Source organism: Taudactylus pleione, unplaced genomic scaffold, assembly GCF_031769625.1.
Source record: "Taudactylus pleione unplaced genomic scaffold, aTauple2 ptg000467l, whole genome shotgun sequence".
In the NCBI taxonomy this organism is placed as follows: domain Eukaryota; kingdom Metazoa; phylum Chordata; class Amphibia; order Anura; family Myobatrachidae; genus Taudactylus; species Taudactylus pleione.
The window spans coordinates 968,915-990,052 of record NW_028284869.1 but is presented as its reverse complement, the minus strand read 5'-3'; the positions used below and the strand labels follow the sequence as shown (position 1 = coordinate 990,052).

The window sequence follows — 21,138 nt, the reverse complement described above, 5'->3', positions numbered from 1 at the left end:
TGCTACACATACCAACAAAGCTTCCCATTTGTTGAAAGGGCATTTCTTGGTCAGTGTATTCCTGATTTCTTCAAAACAAGAAACATTCTCTAAAGAGCTTATAATCTTAAAAAATGAAAAGAATACACTGTTAATCCAGTAATTGACTGCAATGCACTTCTTTTGATGATGGAAAATATTAATACAATGCACAAATTAGGTTAAAAATGCAAATGAATAAATAAACATGATGTACACTGAAGTCCACTTTTTGGCACTTTTGGAAAAGAGAATTTGAATCAAATGCCAAAGCAGAAATTAGGAAAATATATTTAATAGCCTAATTTACATAAGACTATTCAGAGCTGGATATTTTTAAGATGCCATAAATCTAGTATTCTCTGAATGACAAAGCCATGACTCTGTCCATATCCCATAAGTGCTACACATACCAACAAAGCTTCCCATTTGTTGAAAGGGCATTTCTTGGTCAGTGTATTCCTGATTTCTTCAAAACAAGAAACATTCTCTAAGGAGCTTATGATCTTAAAAAATGAAAAGAATACACAAGAAAAATCATGCGTTGGCCAGTGCTACACATACCAACAAAGCTTCCTGTTTTTTGAAAGGGCATTTCTTGGTCAGTGTATTCCTAATTCCTTCCAAAACAAGAAAAATTCTCTAAGGAGCTTTTGATCTTAAAAAATGAAAAGAATACACTGTTAATCCAGTAATTGACTGCAATGCACTTCTTTTGATGATGGAAAATATTAATACAATGCACAAATTAGGTTTAAAATGTAAATGAATAAATAAACATGATGTACACTTAAGCCCACTTTTTGGCACTTTTGGAAAAGAGAATTTGAATCACATGCTAAAGCAGATAATAGGAAAATATATTTAATAGCCTAATTTACATAAGACTATTCAGAGCTGGATATTTTTAAGATGCCATAAATCTAGTATTCTCTGAATGACAAAGCCATGACTCTGTCCATATCCCATAAGTGCTACACATACCAACAAAGCTTCCCATTTGTTGAAAGGGCATTTCTTGGTCAGTGTATTCCTGATTTCTTCAAAACAAGAAACATTCTCTAAGGAGCTTATGATCTTAAAAAATGAAAAGAATACACAAGAAAAATCATGCGTTGGCCAGTGCTACACATACCAACAAAGCTTCCCATTTTTTGAAAGGGCATTTCTTGGTCAGTGTATTCCTAATTCCTTCAAAACAAGAAAAATTCTCTAAGGAGCTTATGATCTTAAAAAATGAATAGAATACAAACTATGCGTTGGCTGGGAATCGAACCATATACCACCAACGCTTCCCGGTTTTCAAAAGGGCATTTGTTAGTCAAATCTGTAAGCCACAACACCTGATTGTATGATTTCAATGCTCTACACAGTTAATCCATTAATTGACTGCAATGCACTTCTTTTGATGATGGAAAATATTAATACAATGCACAAATTAGGTTAAAAATGCAAATGAATAAATAAACATGATGTACACTGAAGTCCACTTTTTGGCACTTTTGGAAAAGAGAATTTGAATCAGATGTTAAAGCAGATAATAGGAAAATATATTTAATAGCCTAATCTATATAAGACTATTCAGAGTTGGATATTTTTAAGATGCCATAAACCTAGTATTCTGTGAATGACAAAGCCATGACTCTGTCCATACCCCATAAGTGCTACACATACCAACAAAGCTTCCCATTTGTTGAAAGGGCATTCCTTGGTCAGTGTATTCCTGATTTCTTCAAAACAAGAAACATTCTCTAAGGAGCTTATGATCTTAAAAAATGAAAAGAATACACTGTTAATCCAGTAATTGACTGCAATGCACTTCTTTTGATGATGGAAAATATTAATACAATGCACAAATTAGGTTTAAAATGTAAATGAATAAATAAACATGATGTACACTTAAGTCCACTTTTTGGCACTTTTGGAAAAGAGAATTTGAATCACATGCTAAAGCAGATAATAGGAAAATATATTTAATAGCCTAATTTACATAAGACTATTCAGAGCTGGATATTTTTAAGATGCCATAAATCTAATATTCTCTGAATTACAAAGCCATGACTCTGTCCATATCCCATAAGTGCTACACATACCAGCAAAGCTTCCCATTTGTTGAAAGGGCATTTCTTGGTCAGTGTATTCCTGATTTCTTCAAAACAAGAAACATTCTCTAAGGAGCTTATGATCTTAAAAAATGTAAAGAATACACAAGAAAAATCATGCGTTGGCCAGTGCTACACATACCAACAAAGCTTCCCGTTTTTTGAAAGGGCATTTCTTGGTCAGAGTATTCCTAATTCCTTCAAAACAAGAAAACTTCTCTAAGGAGCTTATGATCTTAAAAAATGAATAGAATACAAACTATGCGTTGGCTGGGAATCGAACCATATACCACCAACGCTTCCCGGTTTTCAAAAGGGCATTTGTTAGTCAAATCTGTAAGCCACAACACCTGATTGTATAATTTCAATGCTCTACACTGTTAATCCAATAATTGACTGCAATGCACTTCTTTTGATGATGGAAAATATTAATACAATGCACAAATTAGGTTAAAAATGCAAATGAATAAATAAACATGATGTACACTGAAGTCCACTTTTTGGCACTTTTGGAAAAGAGAATTTGAATCAAATGTTAAAGTAGATAATAGGAAAATATATTTAATAGCCTAATTTACATAAGACTATTCAGAGTTGGATATTTTTAAGATGCCATAAATCTAGTATTCTGTGTATGACAAAGCCATGACTCTGTCCATACCCCATAAGTGCTACACATACCAACAAAGCTTCCCATTTGTTGAAAGGGCATTTCTTGGTCAGTGTATTCCTGATTTCTTCAGAAACATTCTCTAAGGAGCTTATGATCTTAAAAAATGAAAAGAATACACTGTTAATCGAGTAATTGACTGCAATGCACTTCTTTTGATGATGGAAAATATTAATACAATGCACAAATTAGGTTTAAAATGTAAATGAATAAATAAACATGATGTACACTGAAGTCCACTTTTTGGCACTTTTGGAAAAGAGAATTTGAATCACATGCTAAAGCAGATAATAGGAAAATATATTTAATAGCCTAATTTACATAAGACTATTCAGAGCTGGATATTTTTAAGATGCCATAAATCTAGTATTCTCTGAATGACAAAGCCATGACTCTGTCCATATCCCATAAGTGCTACACATACCAACAAAGCTTCCCATTTGTTGAAAGGGCATTTCTTGGTCAGTGTATTCCTGATTTCTTCAAAACAAGAAACATTCTCTAAGGAGCTTATGATCTTAAAAAATGAAAAGAATACACAAGAAAAATCATGCGTTGGCCAGTGCGACACATACCAACAAAGCTTCCCGTTATTTGAAAGGGCATGTCTTGGTCAGTGTATTCCTACTTACTTCAAAACAAGAAAAATTCTCTAAGGAGCTTATGATCTTAAAAAATGAATAGAATACAAACTATGCATTGGACGGGAATTGAACCCAGGTCAACTGCTTGGAAGGCAGCTATGCTCACCACTATACCACCAACGCTTCCCAGGTTTCCAAAAGGGCATTTGTTAGTCAAATCTGTAAGCCACAACACCTGATTGTATGATTTCAATGCTCTACACTGTTAATCCATTAATTGACTGCAATGCACTTCTTTTGATGATGGAAAATATTAATACAATGCACAAATTAGGTTAAAAATGCAAATGAATAAATAAACATGATGTACACTGAAGTCCACTTTTTGGCACTTTTGGAAAAGAGAATTTGAATCAAATGTTAAAGCAGATAATAGGAAAATATAATTAATAGCCTAATTTACATAAGACTATTCAGAGTTGGATATTTTTAAGATGCCATAAATCTAGTATTCTGTGAATGACAAAGCCATGACTCTGTCCATACCCCATAAGTGCTACACATACCAAGAAAGCTTCCCATTTGTTGAAAGGGCATTTCTTGGTCAGTGTATTCCTGATTTCTTCAAAACAAGAAACATTCTCTAAGGAGCTTATGATCTTAAAAAATGAAAAGAATACACTGTTAATCCAGTAATTGACTGCAATGCACTTCTTTTGATGATGGAAAATATTAATACAATGCACAAAATAGGTTTAAAATGTAAATGAATAAATAAACATGATGTCCACTGAAGTCCACTTTTTGGCACTTTTGGAAAAGAGAATTTGAATCACATGCTAAAGCAGATAATAGGAAAATATATTTAATAGCCTAATTTACATAAGACTATTCAGAGCTGGATATTTTTAAGATGCCATAAATCTAGTATTCTCTGAATGACAAAGCCATGACTCTGTCCATATCCCATAAGTGCAACACATACCAACAAAGCTTCCCATTTGTTGAAAGGGCATTTCTTGGTCAGTGTATTCCTGATTTCTTCAAAACCAGAAACATTCTCTAAGGAGCTTATGATCTCAAAAAATGAAAAGAATACACAAGAAAAATCATGCGTTGGCCAGTGCTACACATACCAACAAAGCTTCCCATTTTTTGAAAGGGCATTTCTTGGTCAGTGTATTCCTAATTCCTTCAAAACAAGAATAATTCTCTAAGGAGTTTATGATCCAGTAATTGACTGCAATGCACTTCTTTTGATGATGGAAAATATTAATACAATGCACAAAATAGGTTTAAAATGTAAATGAATAAATAAACATGATGTCCACTGAAGTCCACTTTTTGGCACTTTTGGAAAAGAGAATTTGAATCAAATGTTAAAGCAGATAATAGGAAAATATATTTAATAGCCTAATTTACATAAGACTATTCAGAGCTGGATATTTTTAAGATGCCATAAATCTAGTATTCTCTGAATGCCAAAGCCATGACTCTGTCCATATCCCATAAGTGCAACACATACCAACAAAGCATCCCATTTGTTGAAAGGGCATTTCTTTTTCAGTGTATTCCTGATTTCTTCAAAACAAGAAACATTCTCTAAGGAGCTTATGATCTTAAAAAATGAAAAGAATACACAAGAAAAATCATGCGTTGGCCAGTGCTACACATACCAACAAAGCTTCCCGTTTTTTGAAAGGGCATTTCTTGGTAAGTGTATTCCTAATTCCTTCAAAACAAGAATAATTCTCTAAGGAGTTTATGATCTTAAAAATTGAGATCAATTTTCCCGGCGTTGGCCAGGAATCGAACCTGGGTCAACTGCTTGGAAGGCAGCTATGCTCACCATTATACCACCAATGCTTCCTGGTTTTTCGAAAGGGCATTTGTTAGTCAAATCTGTAAGCCACAACACCTGATTGTATGATTTCAATGCTCTACACTGTTAATCCATTAATTGACTGCAATGCACTTCTTTTGATGATGGAAAATATTAATACAATGCACAAATTAGGTTTAAAATGTAAATGAATAAATAAACATGATGTCCACTGAAGTCCACTTTTTGGCACTTTTGGAAAAGAGAATTTGAATCACATGTTAAAGCAGATAATAGGAAAATATATTTAATAGCCTAATTTACATAAGACTATTTAGAGTTGGATATTTTTAAGATGCCATAAATCTAGTATTCTGTGAATGACAAAGCCATGACTCTGTCCATACCCCATAAGTGCTACACATACCAAGAAAGCTTCCCATTTGTTGAAAGGGCATTTCTTGGTCAGTGTATTCCTGATTTCTTCAAAACAAGAAACATTCTCTAAGGAGCTTATGATCTTAAAAAATGAAAAGAATACACTGTTAATCCAGTAATTGACTGCAATGCACTTCTTTTGATGATGGAAAATATTAATACAATGCACAAAATAGGTTTAAAATGTAAATGAATAAATAAACATGATGTCCACTGAAGTCCACTTTTTGGCACTTTTGGAAAAGAGAATTTGAATCACATGCTAAAGCAGATAATAGGAAAATATATTTAATAGCCTAATTTACATAAGACTATTCAGAGCTGGATATTTTTAAGATGCCATAAATCTAGTATTCTCTGAATGCCAAAGCCATGACTCTGTCCATATCCCATAAGTGCAACACATACCAACAAAGCTTCCCATTTGTTGAAAGGGCATTTCTTTTTCAGTGTATTCCTGATTTCTTCAAAACAAGAAACATTCTCTAAGGAGCTTATGATCTTAAAAAATGTAAAGAATACACAAGAAAAATCATGCGTTGGCCAGTGCTACACATACCAACAAAGCTTCCCGTTTTTTGAAAGGGCATTTCTTGGTCAGTGTATTCCTAATTCCTTCAAAACAAGAATAATTCTCTAAGGAGTTTATGATCTTAAAAATTGAATACAAACTATGCGTTGGCCGGGAATCGAACCCAGGTCAACTGCTTGGAAGGCAGCTATGCTCACCACTATACCACCAACGCTTCCTGGTTTTCAAAAGGGCATTTGTTAGTCAAATCTGTAAGCCACAACACCTGATTGTATGATTTCAATGCTCTACACTGTTAATCCATTAATTGACTGCAATGCACTTCTTTTGATGATGGAAAATATTAATACAATGCACAAATTAGGTTAAAAATGCAAATGAATAAATAAACATGATGTCCACTGAAGTCCACTTTTTGGCACTTTTGGAAAAGAGAATTTGAATCAAATGTTAAAACAGATAATAGGAAAATATAGTTAATAGCCTAATTTACATAAGACTAATTAGAGTTGGATATTTTTAAGATGCCATAAATCTAGTATTCTGTGAATGACAAAGCCATGACTCTGTCCATACCCCATAAGTGCTACACATACCAAGAAAGCTTCCCATTTGTTGAAAGGGCATTTCTTGGTCAGTGTATTCCTGATTTCTTCAAAACAAGAAACATTCTCTAAGGAGCTTATGATCTTAAAAAATGAAAAGAATACACTGTTAATCCAGTAATTGACTGCAATGCACTTCTTTTGATGATGGAAAATATTAATACAATGCACAAAATAGGTTTAAAATGTAAATGAATAAATAAACATGATGTCCACTGAAGTCCACTTTTTGGCACTTTTTGAAAAGAGAATTTGAATCACATGCTAAAGCAGATAATAGGAAAATATATTTAATAGCCTAATTTACATAAGACTATTCAGAGTTGGATATTTTTAAGATGCCATAAATCTAGTATTCTGTGAATGACAAAGCCATGACTCTGTCCATACCCCATAAGTGCTACACATACCAACAAAGCTTCCCATTTGTTGAAAGGGCATTTCTTGGTCAGTGTATTCCTGATTTCTTCAAAACAAGAAACATTCTCTAAGGAGCTTATGATCTTAAAACATGAAAAGAATACACAAGAAAAATCATGCGTTGGCCAGTGCTACACATACCAACAAAGCTTCCCGTTTTTTGAAAGGGCATTTCTTGGTCAGTGTATTCCTAATTCCTTCAAAACAAGAATAATTCTCTAAGGAGTTTATGATCTTAAAAATTGAATACAAACTATGCGTTGGCCGGGAATCGAACCCAGGTCAACTGCTTGGAAGGCAGCTATGCTCACCACTATACCACCAACGCTTCCTGGTTTTCAAAAGGGCATTTGTTAGTCAAATCTGTAAGCCACAACACCTGATTGTATGATTTCAATGCTCTACACTGTTAATCCATTAATTGACTGCAATGCACTTCTTTTGATGATGGAAAATATTAATACAATGCACAAATTAGGTTAAAAATGCAAATGAATAAATAAACATGATGTCCACTGAAGTCCACTTTTTGGCACTTTTGGAAAAGAGAATTTGAATCAAATGTTAAAACAGATAATAGGAAAATATAGTTAATAGCCTAATTTACATAAGACTAATTAGAGTTGGATATTTTTAAGATGCCATAAATCTAGTATTCTGTGAATGACAAAGCCATGACTCTGTCCATACCCCATAAGTGCTACACATACCAAGAAAGCTTCCCATTTGTTGAAAGGGCATTTCTTGGTCAGTGTATTCCTGATTTCTTCAAAACAAGAAACATTCTCTAAGGAGCTTATGATCTTAAAAAATGAAAAGAATACACTGTTAATCCAGTAATTGACTGCAATGCACTTCTTTTGATGATGGAAAATATTAATACAATGCACAAAATAGGTTTAAAATGTAAATGAATAAATAAACATGATGTCCACTGAAGTCCACTTTTTGGCACTTTTTGAAAAGAGAATTTGAATCACATGCTAAAGCAGATAATAGGAAAATATATTTAATAGCCTAATTTACATAAGACTATTCAGAGCTGGATATTTTTAAGATGCCATAAATCTAGTATTCTCTGAATGACAAAGCCATGACTCTGTCCATATCCCATAAGTGCTACACATACCAACAAAGCTTCCCATTTGTTGAAAGGGCATTTCTTGGTCAGTGTATTCCTGATTTCTTCAAAACAAGAAACATTCTCTAAGGAGCTTATGATCTTAAAAAATGAAAAGAATACACAAGAAAAATCATGCGTTGGCCAGTGCTACACATAGCAACACAGCTTCCTGTTTTTTGAAAGGGCATTTCTTGATCAGTGTATTCCTAATTCCTTCAAAACAAGAATAATTCTCTAAGGAGTTTATGATCTTAAAAATTGAATACAAACTATGCGTTGGCCGGGAATCGAACCCGGATCAACTGCTTGGAAGGCAGCTATGCTCACCACTATACCACCAACGCTTCCTGGTTTTCAAAAGGGCATTTGTTAGTCAAATCTGTAAGCCACAACACCTGATTGTATGATTTCAATGCTCTACACTGTTAATCCATTAATTGACTGCAATGCACTTCTTTTGATGATGGAAAATATTAATACAATGCACAAATTAGGTTAAAAATGCAAATGAATAAATAAACATGATGTACACTGAAGTCCACTTTTTGGCACTTTTGGAAAAGAGAATTTGAATCAAATGTTAAAGCAGATAATAGGAAAATATATTTAATAGCCTAATTTACATAAGACTATTTAGAGTTGGATATTTTTAAGATGCCATAAATCTAGTATTCTGTGAATGACAAAGCCATGACTCTGTCCATACCCCATAAGTGCTACACATACCAAGAAAGCTTCCCATTTGTTGAAAGGGCATTTCTTGGTCAGTGTATTCCTGATTTCTTCAAAACAAGAAACATTCTCTAAGGAGCTTATGATCTTAAAAAATGAAAAGAATACACTGTTAATCCAGTAATTGACTGCAATGCACTTCTTTTGATGATGGAAAATATTAATACAATGCACAAAATAGGTTTAAAATGTAAATGAATAATTAAACATGATGTCCACTGGTCCACTTTTTGGCACTTTTTGAAAAGAGAATTTGAATCACATGCTAAAGCAGATAATAGGAAAATATATTTAATAGCCTAATTTACATAAGACTATTCAGAGCTGGATATTTTTAAGATGCCATAAATCTAGTATTCTCTGAATGACAAAGCCATGACTCTGTCCATATCCCATAAGTGCAACACATACCAACAAAGCTTCCCATTTGTTGAAAGGGCATTTCTTGGTCAGTGTATTCCTGATTTCTTCAAAACCAGAAACATTCTCTAAGGAGCTTATGATCTCAAAAAATGAAAAGAATACACAAGAAAAATCATGCGTTGGCCAGTGCTACACATACCAACAAAGCTTCCCGTTTTTTGAAAGGGCATTTCTTGGTCAGTGTATTCCTAATTCCTTCAAAACAAGAATAATTCTCTAAGGAGTTTATGATCTTAAAAATTGAATACAAACTATGCGTTGGCCGGGAATCGAACCCGGGTCAACTGCTTGGAAGGCAGCTATGCTCACCACTACACCACCAACGCTTCCTGGTTTTCAAAAGGGCATTTGTTAGTCAAATCTGTAAGCCACAACACCTGATTGTATGATTTCAATGCACTACACTGTTAATCCATTAATTGACTGCAATACACTTCTTTTGATGATGGAAAATATTAATACAATGCACAAATTAGGTTAAAAATGCAAATGAATAAATAAACATGATGTCCACTGAAGTCCACTTTTTGGCACTTTTGGAAAAGAGAATTTGAATCACATGCTAAAGCAGATAATAGGAAAATATATTTAATAGCCTAATTTACTTAAGACTGTTCAGAGCTGGATATTTTTAAGATGCCATAAATCTAGTATTCTCTGAATGACAAAGCCATGACTCTGTCCATATCCCATAAGTGCAACACATACCAACAAAGCTTCCCATTTGTTGAAAGGGCATTTCTTGGTCAGTGTATTCCTGATTTCTTCAAAACCAGAAACATTCTCTAAGGAGCTTATGATCTCAAAAAATGAAAAGAATACACAAGAAAAATCATGCGTTGGCCAGTGCTACACATACCAACAAAGCTTCCCGTTTTTTGAAAGGGCATTTCTTGGTCAGTGTATTCCTAATTCCTTCAAAACAAGAATAATTCTCTAAGGAGTTTATGATCTTAAAAATTGAATACAAACTATGCGTTGGCCGGGAATCGAACCCGGGTCAACTGCTTGGAAGGCAGCTATGCTCACCACTATACCACCAACGCTTCCTGGTTTTCAAAAGGGCATTTGTTAGTCAAATCTGTAAGCCACAACACCTGATTGTATGATTTCAATGCACTACACTGTTAATCCATTAATTGACTGCAATACACTTCTTTTGATGATGGAAAATATTAATACAATGCACAAATTAGGTTAAAAATGCAAATGAATAAATAAACATGATGTCCACTGAAGTCCACTTTTTGGCACTTTTGGAAAAGAGAATTTGAATCACATGCTAAAGCAGATAATAGGAAAATATATTTAATAGCCTAATTTACTTAAGACTGTTCAGAGCTGGATATTTTTAAGATGCCATAAATCTAGTATTCTCTGAATGACAAAGCCATGACTCTGTCCATATCCCATAAGTGCTACACATACCAACAAAGCTTCCCATTTGTTGAAAGGGCATTTCTTGGTCAGTGTATTCCTGATTTCTTCAAAACCAGAAACATTCTCTAAGGAGCTTATGATCTCAAAAAATGAAAAGAATACACAAGAAAAATCATGCGTTGGCCAGTGCTACACATACCAACAAAGCTTCCCGTTTTTTGAAAGGGCATTTCTTGGTCAGTGTATTCCTAATTCCTTCAAAACAAGAATAATTCTCTAAGGAGTTTATGATCTTAAAAATTGAATACAAACTATGCGTTGGCCAGGAATCGAACCCGGGTCAACTGCTTGGAAGGCAGCTATGCTCACCACTATACCACCAACGCTTCCTGGTTTTCAAAAGGGCATTTGTTAGTCAAATCTGTAAGCCACAACACCTGATTGTATGATTTCAATGCACTACACTGTTAATCCATTAATTGACTGCAATACACTTCTTTTGATTATGGAAAATATTAATACAATGCACAAATTAGGTTAAAAATGCAAATGAATAAATAAACATGATGTACACTGAAGTCCACTTTTTGGCACTTTTGGAAAAGAGAATTTGAATCAAATGTTAAAGCAGATAATAGAAAAATATATTTAATAGCCTAATTTACATAAGACTATTCAGAGTTGGATATTTTTAAGATGCCATAAATCTAGTATTCTGTGAATGACAAAGCCATGACTCTGTCCATACCCCATAAGTGCTACACATACCAAGAAAGCTTCCCATTTGTTGAAAGGGCATTTCTTGGTCAGTGTATTCCTGATTTCTTCAAAACAAGAAACATTCTCTAAGGAGCTTATGATCTTAAAAAATGAAAAGAATACACTGTTAATCCAGTAATTGACTGCAATGCACTTCTTTTGATGATGGAAAATATTAATACAATGCACAAAATAGGTTTAAAATGTAAATGAATAATTAAACATGATGTCCACTGAAGTCCACTTTTTGGCACTTTTTGAAAAGAGAATTTGAATCACATGCTAAAGCAGATAATAGGAAAATATATTTAATAGCCTAATTTACATAAGACTATTCAGAGCTGGATATTTTTAAGATGCCATAAATCTAGTATTCTCTGAATGACAAAGCCATGACTCTGTCCATATCCCATAAGTGCAACACATACCAACAAAGCTTCCCATTTGTTGAAAGGGCATTTCTTGGTCAGTGTATTCCTGATTTCTTCAAAACCAGAAACATTCTCTAAGGAGCTTATGATCTCAAAAAATGAAAAGAATACACAAGAAAAATCATGCGTTGGCCAGTGCTACACATACCAACAAAGCTTCCCGTTTTTTGAAAGGGCATTTCTTGGTCAGTGTATTCCTAATTCCTTCAAAACAAGAATAATTCTCTAAGGAGTTTATGATCTTAAAAATTGAATACAAACTATGCGTTGGCCGGGAATCGAACCCGGGTCAACTGCTTGGAAGGCAGCTATGCTCACCACTACACCACCAACGCTTCCTGGTTTTGAAAAGGGCATTTGTTAGTCAAATCTGTAAGCCACAACACCTGATTGTATGATTTCAATGCACTACACTGTTAATCCATTAATTGACTGCAATACACTTCTTTTGATGATGGAAAATATTAATACAATGCACAAATTAGGTTAAAAATGCAAATGAATAAATAAACATGATGTCCACTGAAGTCCACTTTTTGGCACTTTTGGAAAAGAGAATTTGAATCACATGCTAAAGCAGATAATAGGAAAATATATTTAATAGCCTAATTTACTTTAGACTGTTCAGAGCTGGATATTTTTAAGATGCCATAAATCTAGTATTCTCTGAATGACAAAGCCATGACTCTGTCCATATCCCATAAGTGCTACACATACCAACAAAGCTTCCCATTTGTTGAAAGGGCATTTCTTGGTCAGTGTATTCCTGATTTCTTCAAAACCAGAAACATTCTCTAAGGAGCTTATGATCTCAAAAAATGAAAAGAATACACAAGAAAAATCATGCGTTGGCCAGTGCTACACATACCAACAAAGCTTCCCGTTTTTTGAAAGGGCATTTCTTGGTCAGTGTATTCCTAATTCCTTCAAAACAAGAATAATTCTCTAAGGAGTTTATGATCTTAAAAATTGAATACAAACTATGCGTTGGCCAGGAATCGAACCCGGGTCAACTGCTTGGAAGGCAGCTATGCTCACCACTATACCACCAACGCTTCCTGGTTTTCAAAAGGGCATTTGTTAGTCAAATCTGTAAGCCACAACACCTGATTGTATGATTTCAATGCACTACACTGTTAATCCATTAATTGACTGCAATACACTTCTTTTTATTATGGAAAATATTAATACAATGCACAAATTAGGTTAAAAATGCAAATGAATAAATAAACATGATGTACACTGAAGTCCACTTTTTGGCACTTTTGGAAAAGAGAATTTGAATCAAATGTTAAAGCAGATAATAGAAAAATATATTTAATAGCCTAATTTACATAAGACTATTCAGAGTTGGATATTTTTAAGATGCCATAAATCTAGTATTCTGTGAATGACAAAGCCATGACTCTGTCCATACCCCATAAGTGCTACACATACCAAGAAAGCTTCCCATTTGTTGAAAGGGCATTTCTTGGTCAGTGTATTCCTGATTTCTTCAAAACAAGAAACATTCTCTAAGGAGCTTATGATCTTAAAAAATGAAAAGAATACACTGTTAATCCAGTAATTGACTGCAATGCACTTCTTTTGATGATGGAAAATATTAATACAATGCACAAAATAGGTTTAAAATGTAAATGAATAATTAAACATGATGTCCACTGAAGTCCACTTTTTGGCACTTTTTGAAAAGAGAATTTGAATCACATGCTAAAGCAGATAATAGGAAAATATATTTAATAGCCTAATTTACATAAGACTATTCAGAGCTGGATATTTTTAAGATGCCATAAATCTAGTATTCTCTGAATGACAAAGCCATGACTCTGTCCATATCCCATAAGTGCAACACATACCAACAAAGCTTCCCATTTGTTGAAAGGGCATTTCTTGGTCAGTGTATTCCTGATTTCTTCAAAACCAGAAACATTCTCTAAGGAGCTTATGATCTCAAAAAATGAAAAGAATACACAAGAAAAATCATGCGTTGGCCAGTGCTACACATACCAACAAAGCTTCCCGTTTTTTGAAAGGGCATTTCTTGGTCAGTGTATTCCTAATTCCTTCAAAACAAGAATAATTCTCTAAGGAGTTTATGATCTTAAAAATTATGCGTTGGCCGGGAATCGAACCCGGGTCAACTGCTTGGAAGGCAGCTATGCTCACCACTACACCACCAACGCTTCCTGGTTTTCAAAAGGGCATTTGTTAGTCAAATCTGTAAGCCACAACACCTGATTGTATGATTTCAATGCACTACACTGTTAATCCATTAATTGACTGCAATACACTTCTTTTGATGATGGAAAATATTAATACAATGCACAAATTAGGTTAAAAATGCAAATGAATAAATAAACATGATGTACACTGAAGTCCACTTTTTGGCACTTTTGGAAAAGAGAATTTGAATCAAATGTTAAAGCAGATAATAGGAAAATATATTTAATAGCCTAATTTACATAAGACTATTTAGAGTTGGATATTTTTAAGATGCCATAAATCTAGTATTCTGTGAATGACAAAGCCATGACTCTGTCCATACCCCATAAGTGCTACACATACCAAGAAAGCTTCCCATTTGTTGAAAGGGCATTTCTTGGTCAGTGTATTCCTGATTTCTTCAAAACAAGAAACATTCTCTAAGGAGCTTATGATCTTAAAAAATGAAAAGAATACACTGTTAATCCAGTAATTGACTGCAATGCACTTCTTTTGATGATGGAAAATATTAATACAATGCACAAAATAGGTTTAAAATGTAAATGAATAAATAAAGATGATGTCCACTGAAGTCCACTTTTTGGCACTTTTGGAAAAGAGAATTTGAATCACATGCTAAAGCAGATAATAGGAAAATATATTTAATAGCCTAATTTACTTAAGACTATTCAGAGCTGGATATTTTTAAGATGCCATAAATCTAGTATTCTCTGAATGACAAAGCCATGACTCTGTCCATATCCCATAAGTGCTACACATACCAACAAAGCTTCCCATTTGTTGAAAGGGCATTTCTTGGTCAGTGTATTCCTGATTTCTTCAAAACAAGAAACATTCTCTAAGGAGCTTATGATCTTAAAAAATGAAAAGAATACACAAGAAAAATCATGCGTTGGCCAGTGCTACACATACCAACAAAGCTTCCCGTTTTTTGAAAGGGCATTTCTTGGTCAGTGTATTCCTAATTCCTTCAAAACAAGAATATTTCTCTAAGGAGTTTATGATCTTAAAAATTGAATACAAACTATGCGTTGGCCGGGAATCGAACCCGGGTCAACTGCTTGGAAGGCAGCTATGCTCACCACTATACCAACAACGCTTCCTGGTTTTCAAAAGGGCATTTGTTAGTCAAATCTGTAAGCCACAACACCTGATTGTATGATTTCAATGCTCTACACTGTTAATCCATTAATTGACTGCAATGCACTTCTTTTGATGATGGAAAATATTAATACAATGCACAAATTAGGTTTAAAATGTAAATGAATAAATAAACATGATGTCCACTGAAGTCCACTTTTTGGCACTTTTGGAAAAGAGAATTTGAATCACATGTTAAAGCAGATAATAGGAAAATATATTTAATAGCCTAATTTACATAAGACTATTTAGAGTTGGATATTTTTAAGATGCCATAAATCTAGTATTCTGTGAATGACAAAGCCATGACTCTGTCCATACCCCATAAGTGCTACACATACCAAGAAAGCTTCCCATTTGTTGAAAGGGCATTTCTTGGTCAGTGTATTCCTGATTTCTTCAAAACAAGAAACATTCTCTAAGGAGCTTATGATCTTAAAAAATGAAAAGAATACACTGTTAATCCAGTAATTGACTGCAATGCACTTCTTTTGATGATGGAAAATATTAATACAATGCACAAAATAGGTTTAAAATGTAAATGAATAAATAAACATGATGTCCACTGAAGTCCACTTTTTGGCACTTTTGGAAAAGAGAATTTGAATCACATGCTAAAGCAGATAATAGGAAAATATATTTAATAGCCTAATTTACATAAGACTATTCAGAGCTGGATATTTTTAAGATGCCATAAATCTAGTATTCTCTGAATGCCCAAGCCATGACTCTGTCCATATCCCATAAGTGCAACACATACCAACAAAGCTTCCCATTTGTTGAAAGGGCATTTCTTTTTCAGTGTATTCCTGATTTCTTCAAAACAAGAAACATTCTCTAAGGAGCTTATGATCTTAAAAAATGAAAAGAATACACAAGAAAAATCATGCGTTGGCCAGTGCTACACATACCAACAAAGCTTCCCGTTTTTTGAAAGGGCATTTCTTGGTCAGTGTATTCCTAATTCCTTCAAAACAAGAATAATTCTCTAAGGAGTTTATGATCTTAAAAATTGAATACAAACTATGCGTTGGCCGGGAATCGAACCCAGGTCAACTGCTTGGAAGGCAGCTATGCTCACCACTATACCACCAACGCTTCCTGGTTTTCAAAAGGGCATTTGTTAGTCAAATCTGTAAGCCACAACACCTGATTGTATGATTTCAATGCTCTACACTGTTAATCCATTAATTGACTGCAATGCACTTCTTTTGATGATGGAAAATATTAATACAATGCACAAATTAGGTTAAAAATGCAAATGAATAAATAAACATGATGTCCACTGAAGTCCACTTTTTGGCACTTTTGGAAAAGAGAATTTGAATCAAATGTTAAAGCAGATAATAGGAAAATATATTTAATAGCCTAATTTACATAAGACTATTTAGAGTTGGATATTTTTAAGATGCCATAAATCTAGTATTCTGTGAATGACAAAGCCATGACTCTGTCCATACCCCATAAGTGCTACACATACCAAGAAAGCTTCCCATTTGTTGAAAGGGCATTTCTTGGTCAGTGTATTCCTGATTTCTTCAAAACAAGAAACATTCTCTAAGGAGCTTATGATCTTAAAAAATGAAAAGAATACACTGTTAATCCAGTAATTGACTGCAATGCACTTCTTTTGATGATGGAAAATATTAATACAATGCACAAAATAGGTTTAAAATGTAAATGAATAAATAAACATGATGTCCACTGAAGTCCACTTTTTGGCACTTTTGGAAAAGAGAATTTGAATCACATGCTAAAGCAGATAATAGGAAAATATATTTAATAGCCTAATTTACATAAGACTATTCAGAGCTGAATATTTTTAAGATGCCATAAATCTAGTATTCTCTGAATGACAAAGCCATGACTCTGTCCATATCCCATAAGTGCAACACATACCAACAAAGCTTCCCATTTGTTGAAAGGGCATTTCTTTTTCAGTGTATTCCTGATTTCTTCAAAACAAGAAACATTCTCTAAGGAGCTTATGATCTTAAAAAATGAAAAGAATACACAAGAAAAATCATGCGTTGGCCAGTGCTACACATACCAACAAAGCTTCCCGTTTTTTGAAAGGGCATTTCTTGGTCAGTGTATTCCTATTTCCTTCAAAACAAGAATAATTCTCTAAGGAGTTTATGATCTTAAAAATTGAATACAAACTATGCGTTGGCCGGGAATCGAACCCGGGTCAACTGCTTGGAAGGCAGCTATGCTCACCAGTATACCACCAACGCTTCCTGGTTTTCAAATGGGCATTTGTTAGTCAAATCTGTAAGCCACAACACCTGATTGTATGATTTCAATGCTCTACACTGTTAATCCATTAATTGACTGCAATGCACTTCTTTTGATGATGGAAAATATTAATACAATGCACAAATTAGGTTAAAAATGCAAATGAATAAATAAACATGATGTCCACTGAAGTCCACTTTTTGGCACTTTTGGAAAAGAGAATTTGAATCAAATGTTAAAACAGATAATAGGAAAATATAGTTAATAGCCTAATTTACATAAGACTATTCAGAGTTGGATATTTTTAAGATGCCATAAATCTAGTATTCTGTGAATGACAAAGCCATGACTCTGTCCATACCCCATAAGTGCTACACATACCAAGAAAGCTTCCCATTTGTTGAAAGGGCATTTCTTGGTCAGTGTATTCCTGATTTCTTCAAAACAAGAAACATTCTCTAAGGAGCTTATGATCTTAATAAATGAAAAGAATACACTGTTAATCCAGTAATTGACTGCAATGCACTTCTTTTGATGATGGAAAATATTAATACAATGCACAAAATAGGTTTAAAATGTAAATGAATAAATAAAGATGATGTCCACTGAAGTCCACTTTTTGGCACTTTTGGAAAAGAGAATTTGAATCACATGCTAAAGCAGATAATAGGAAAATATATTTAATAGCCTAATTTACTTAAGACTATTCAGAGCTGGATATTTTTAAGATGCCATAAATCTAGTATTCTCTGAATGACAAAGCCATGACTCTGTCCATATCCCATAAGTGCTACACATACCAACAAAGCTTCCCATTTGTTGAAAGGGCATTTCTTGGTCAGTGTATTCCTGATTTCTTCAAAACCAGAAACATTCTCTAAGGAGCTTATGATCTCAAAAAATGAAAAGAATACACAAGAAAAATCATGCGTTGGCCAGTGCTACACATACCAACAAAGCTTCCCGTTTTTTGAAAGGGCATTTCTTGGTCAGTGTATTCCTAATTCCTTCAAAACAAGAATAATTCTCTAAGGAGTTTATGATCTTAAAAATTGAATACAAACTATGCGTTGGCCAGGAATCGAACCCGAGTCAACTGCTTGGAAGGCAGCTATGCTCACCACTATACCACCAACGCTTCCTGGTTTTCAAAAGGGCATTTGTTAGTCAAATCTGTAAGCCACAACACCTGATTGTATGATTTCAATGCACTACACTGTTAATCCATTAATTGACTGCAATACACTTCTTTTGATTATGGAAAATATTAATACAATGCACAAATTAGGTTAAAAATGCAAATGAATAAATAAACATGATGTACACTGAAGTCCACTTTTTGGCACTTTTGGAAAAGAGAATTTGAATCAAATGTTAAAGCAGATAATAGAAAAATATATTTAATAGCCTAATTTACATAAGACTATTCAGAGTTGGATATTTTTAAGATGCCATAAATCTAGTATTCTGTGAATGACAAAGCCATGACTCTGTCCATACCCCATAAGTGCTACACATACCAAGAAAGCTTCCCATTTGTTGAAAGGGCATTTCTTGTTCAGTGTATTCCTGATTTCTTCAAAACAAGAAACATTCTCTAAGGAGCTTATGATCTTAAAAAATGAAAAGAATACACTGTTAATCCAGTAATTGACTGCAATGCACTTCTTTTGATGATGGAAAATATTAATACAATGCACAAAATAGGTTTAAAATGTAAATGAATAAATAAACATGATGTCCACTGAAGTCCACTTTTTGGCACTTTTGGAAAAGAGAATTTGAATCACATGCTAAAGCAGATAATAGGAAAATATATTTAATAGCCTAATTTACATAAGACTATTCAGAGCTGGATATTTTTAAGATGCCATAAATCTAGTATTCTCTGAATGACAAAGCCATGACTCTGTCCATATCCCATAAGTGCAACACATACCAACAAAGCTTCCCATTTGTTGAAAGGGCATTTCTTGGTCAGTGTATTCCTGATTTCTTCAAAACCAGAAACATTCTCTAAGGAGCTTATGATCTCAAAAAATGAAAAGAATACACAAGAAAAATCATGCGTTGGCCAGTGCTACACATACCAACAAAGCTTCCCATTTTTTGAAAGGGCATTTCTTGGTCAGTGTATTCCTAATTCCTTCAAAACAAGAATAATTCTCTAAGGAGTTTATGATCCAGTAATTGACTGCAATGCACTTCTTTTGATGATGGAAAATATTAATACAATGCACAAAATAGGTTTAAAATGTAAATGAATAAATAAACATGATGTCCACTGAAGTCCACTTTTTGGCACTTTTGGAAAAGAGAATTTGAATCAAATGTTAAAGCAGATAATAGGAAAATATATTTAATAGCCTAATTTAGATAAGACTATTCAGAGCTGGATATTTTTAAGATGCCATAAATCTAGTATTCTCTGAATGCCAAAGCCATGACTCTGTCCATATCCCATAAGTGCAACACATACCAACAAAGCATCCCATTTGTTGAAAGGGCATGTCTTTTTCAGTGTATTCCTGATTTCTTCAAAACAAGAATTATTCTCTAAGGAGCTTATGATCTTAAAAAATGAAAAGAATACACAAGAAAAATCATGCGTTGGCCAGTGCTACACATACCAACAAAGCTTCCCGTTTTTTGAAAGGGCATTTCTTGGTCAGTGTATTCCTAATTCCTTCAAAACAAGAATAATTCTCTAAGGAGTTTATGATCTTAAAAATTGAGATCAATTTTCCCAGCGTTGGCCAGGAATCGAACCTGGGTCAACTGCTTGGAAGGCAGCTATGCTCACCATTATACCACCAACGCTTCCTGGTTTTTCGAAAGGGCATTTGTTAGTCAAATCTGTAAGCCACAACACCTGATTGTATGATTTCAATGCTCTACACTGTTAATCCATTAATTGACTGCAATGCACTTCTTTTGATGATGGAAAATATTAATACAATGCACAAATTAGGTTTAAAATGTAAATGAATAAATAAACATGATGTCCACTGAAGTCCACTTTTTGGCACTTTTGGAAAAGAGAATTTGAATCACATGTTAAAGCAGATAATAGGAAAATATATTTAATAGCCTAATTTACATAAGACTATTTAGAGTTGGATATTTTTAAGATGCCATAAATCTAGTATTCTGTGAATGACAAAGCCATGACTCTGTCCATACCCCATAAGTGCTACACATACCAAGAAAGCTTCCCATTTGTTGAAAGGGCATTTCTTGGTCAGTGTATTCCTGATTTCTTCAAAACAAGAAACATTCTCTAAGGAGCTTATGATCTTAAAAAATGAAAAGAATACACTGTTAATCCAGTAATTGACTGCAATGAACTTCTTTTGATGATGGAAAATATTAATACAATGCACAAAATAGGTTTAAAATGTAAATGAATAAATAAACATGATGTCCACTGAAGTCCACTTTTTGGTACTTTTGGAAAAGAGAATTTGAATCACATGCTAAAGCAGATAATAGGAAAAT

At 33.7% G+C, this 21,138-nt stretch overlaps 13 non-coding genes across 13 annotated transcripts; all 13 read right to left on the bottom strand.

Annotated features, from left to right (window-relative positions):
• Positions 1–6,308: 6,308 nt before the first annotated feature.
• Positions 6,309–6,380, bottom strand: TRNAG-UCC (transfer RNA glycine (anticodon UCC)). The gene has a single exon. It is a non-coding gene; the product is annotated as a tRNA-Gly (tRNA).
• A 1,067-nt stretch (positions 6,381–7,447) lies between these two features.
• Positions 7,448–7,519, bottom strand: TRNAG-UCC (transfer RNA glycine (anticodon UCC)). The gene has a single exon. It is a non-coding gene; the product is annotated as a tRNA-Gly (tRNA).
• A 1,067-nt stretch (positions 7,520–8,586) lies between these two features.
• Positions 8,587–8,658, bottom strand: TRNAG-UCC (transfer RNA glycine (anticodon UCC)). Its single transcript has one exon. It is a non-coding gene; the product is annotated as a tRNA-Gly (tRNA).
• A 1,065-nt stretch (positions 8,659–9,723) lies between these two features.
• On the bottom strand, positions 9,724–9,795 carry TRNAG-UCC (transfer RNA glycine (anticodon UCC)). Its single transcript has one exon. It is a non-coding gene; the product is annotated as a tRNA-Gly (tRNA).
• Positions 9,796–10,443: 648 nt separating this feature from the next.
• On the bottom strand, positions 10,444–10,515 carry TRNAG-UCC (transfer RNA glycine (anticodon UCC)). The gene has a single exon. It is a non-coding gene; the product is annotated as a tRNA-Gly (tRNA).
• Positions 10,516–11,163: 648 nt separating this feature from the next.
• On the bottom strand, positions 11,164–11,235 carry TRNAG-UCC (transfer RNA glycine (anticodon UCC)). Its single transcript has one exon. It is a non-coding gene; the product is annotated as a tRNA-Gly (tRNA).
• A 1,067-nt stretch (positions 11,236–12,302) lies between these two features.
• TRNAG-UCC (transfer RNA glycine (anticodon UCC)) lies at positions 12,303–12,374 on the bottom strand. Its single transcript has one exon. It is a non-coding gene; the product is annotated as a tRNA-Gly (tRNA).
• Positions 12,375–13,022: 648 nt separating this feature from the next.
• On the bottom strand, positions 13,023–13,094 carry TRNAG-UCC (transfer RNA glycine (anticodon UCC)). The gene has a single exon. It is a non-coding gene; the product is annotated as a tRNA-Gly (tRNA).
• Positions 13,095–14,150: 1,056 nt separating this feature from the next.
• Positions 14,151–14,222, bottom strand: TRNAG-UCC (transfer RNA glycine (anticodon UCC)). Its single transcript has one exon. It is a non-coding gene; the product is annotated as a tRNA-Gly (tRNA).
• A 1,067-nt stretch (positions 14,223–15,289) lies between these two features.
• Positions 15,290–15,361, bottom strand: TRNAG-UCC (transfer RNA glycine (anticodon UCC)). The gene has a single exon. It is a non-coding gene; the product is annotated as a tRNA-Gly (tRNA).
• Positions 15,362–16,428: 1,067 nt separating this feature from the next.
• Positions 16,429–16,500, bottom strand: TRNAG-UCC (transfer RNA glycine (anticodon UCC)). Its single transcript has one exon. It is a non-coding gene; the product is annotated as a tRNA-Gly (tRNA).
• A 1,067-nt stretch (positions 16,501–17,567) lies between these two features.
• Positions 17,568–17,639, bottom strand: TRNAG-UCC (transfer RNA glycine (anticodon UCC)). The gene has a single exon. It is a non-coding gene; the product is annotated as a tRNA-Gly (tRNA).
• A 2,749-nt stretch (positions 17,640–20,388) lies between these two features.
• On the bottom strand, positions 20,389–20,460 carry TRNAG-UCC (transfer RNA glycine (anticodon UCC)). The gene has a single exon. It is a non-coding gene; the product is annotated as a tRNA-Gly (tRNA).
• Positions 20,461–21,138: the final 678 nt, after the last annotated feature.